Here is a 2,500-nt window from a genome sequence, read left to right as displayed (position 1 = left end):
CTGCTACAGGGCGTGGCTCCTCAGGCACCGGCCTCCGTTCCGCCTCATCTACTCAACCCTCGGCCGGCGATCGTACCTTTTCGGGTCACGTCCGGTCTGGCCGTTAACACCAGCGATGGGATATTTTCGAGTCACGGCTAGTTCTACTGACAGTACATCAGGGGGTAAGGGGGAGTCTGGCTAATGCGACCTGACGGGATTCTTGATGATAGCCGGCCAGGGTGATCAGATATGGGAAAACCTCATGGGCCATCCAGGAGCATGATCAGTAAGGTAGTGTCGGGTGGAAGTGGATGTCTCGGCACGCTGATTTAGCAGGGTTCTCTGCTCGATCGGGATCTCACAAGGTCTTCCGCAACACGTTCCGGGCGTGACCGGCACCCTCATACACATACTCCACACAAAACGGCCACTGGCCTCTCCCTTACGAGAAACCTCATGGTTTCTGAGGAATAGAAGCTCCTCCACGCCAGCACCAAACCCCTCCCCGCTTCTACGTCGGCTTTCCCGGCAGTCTATTGAAGCCCTCCCACCTCCAGCCCCGGTGCTGTCCTCCATTTTGAGCGCAGCCCAGCAGATTGTTTTCCTTCCATAAAGCGTGGTCGGTACCCGGCATTTCGGCTCACTTTCTCGCAGTCCCCAGATGGGCCTAACCCGGGTCAAGGTTCAGGAGTCTGAGTCAAGTTGTGCCCAGCCAAGAATCTCTGTCGGTTGTTCACCCTGTTCCATTCCATTCCGTTCCGTTCCGCTCCATTCTGTCCTGTCCTGTCCTGTCGTGTCCTGTCCTGTCCTGTGCTGTCCTGCCGTGTCCTGTCCTGTCCTTTCCTGTCCTGTCCTGTCCTGCCATGCCGTGTTCCGTTCCAGGGCATGGCGTGGCGTGGCAGGTGTGTTTTGGCTTGGTGGGGGTTTTCCTGGGGGCGGGGCGTGGTGGGGTGTTGAGCGGCACGCCCGGCTGGCCGGTACGGGGATCCGGAACCATGACGTCGGGGTTATGATGAGGCTGTGCTCTATCTAACCAACCGGGTCACCGGCCAGCCCCGTGCACCATCTGTCACCATCCACAGCACCGATGCGGACAGAAACACGACTGAGCCCAGAAGGCATCCCACTCAGAGAAAGACGCGTGGCAGTCGTCACAGCGTCTGAGGTCTCACGCCGCACGATGACCGCATTTCTATGAAACGATCCGTGGTCGTCAGATCCCAGGGAAGGGAAACTGGCGGGTGGCTGCCGGGCGACCCCGCCCACCAGCCGTAGCGGCAGAACATCGGTCGCCACGGTCGTTCGCGTTCTCGTTCACCCCCCCGTACCGGTAAAGAGACAGAACCCTGCGCGTTGGCTTTCGGTTTCGGTCTCGCCTCTGGCGGTTTGCTTTCCACTGTCAGTCTGCAGTCTCAAAGGAGAGACAGGAGGTCAGGAAGGCCCGGCAACGAGCAGCAGGAACCCTTCCTCCCGCCGAATTACTCACGCTTCCCCAGAACGGAGCTCAGGTGTTTCCAGCCATCCCGGTGTGTGGGTGTCTCCATCCCCGCATCTGTGAAATCCACCCATCCATCCGCACACTCGACGTTTATCTCGTGTCGTCTCAATCGACCCCATCACCGTGACTCACGGAACCCCCGAATCCAATACCACCCGCCCGATCAACACAGGTTCCAGACGCACGTGTTCGCCTTTCCCTTTTATGGACATCTGTCAGCTTAATTTGACATCTGTACACATCCCATCCGAGAGAAACCGCCCTCCGTTCCCACCCAGAAAGAAACACGCAGCAAGCCAAGGTGTACACAGAGGGGGAGAGAGGGGCCCCCGGCGACCCTCATCCCCGACCAGGAGAGGACCGGACCAGAGCGTCCGAGGGGCCGGAGCACTCCAGCGAGCGTGCGTCGGTTCAGCCCTGTCGGCGAAGTGGCCACCTCTTCCTCGGGAGCAGGGATGCGCGTTCCGCCCCACCCTCTCTGGCGGACGACAGTCAGGGTGACGACGATGACAAAGTGCCCTGGGGAAGAAAGATCACAGGAGAGGAAGTTTTCAGATTCAGGGTTTCAGACAGAGGCTACAAAGTGGGTCCGGGGCCGTCGAGTACCCGGCAGAACGGGAGAAACCAGGAGAGCCGTGATAGGGCGGCTCCCCCCAGTTTCATAACATACACAATTCGCTTCCGTGAAACCGCTCGCCGTGTGACTAGGTGGATCGATGAAGTTCAAACAGCTTAGTTCAAATCGATTAGAAGACGGTGATGTTTGAAAATGCCCCTCGGGGCTTCAGCGCCTCCCCTGCCCCCGCCGCATCCCAGAAGGAAGTTAAAAGCTACATATCAGCCCGCCCTTTGTGAAGTTTGAACTTTGTCTCTATGCCCCACCCCTCCAAGCTGCCCCCGAGCAATCGACTGGCTAGTTCCAGTTTCCGTCACCAGGTCGCGCTAGGCCTCCGCATACCCCCTCCTCACGCCAGGAGGGTACGCGTGTATGCGTGTGACTATACGATAACTAAAAGCATG

Source organism: Cynocephalus volans, chromosome 18 (assembly GCF_027409185.1).
Source record: "Cynocephalus volans isolate mCynVol1 chromosome 18, mCynVol1.pri, whole genome shotgun sequence".
Lineage (NCBI taxonomy): Eukaryota > Metazoa > Chordata > Mammalia > Dermoptera > Cynocephalidae > Cynocephalus > Cynocephalus volans.
Note: the sequence above shows the minus strand (reverse complement) of the source record.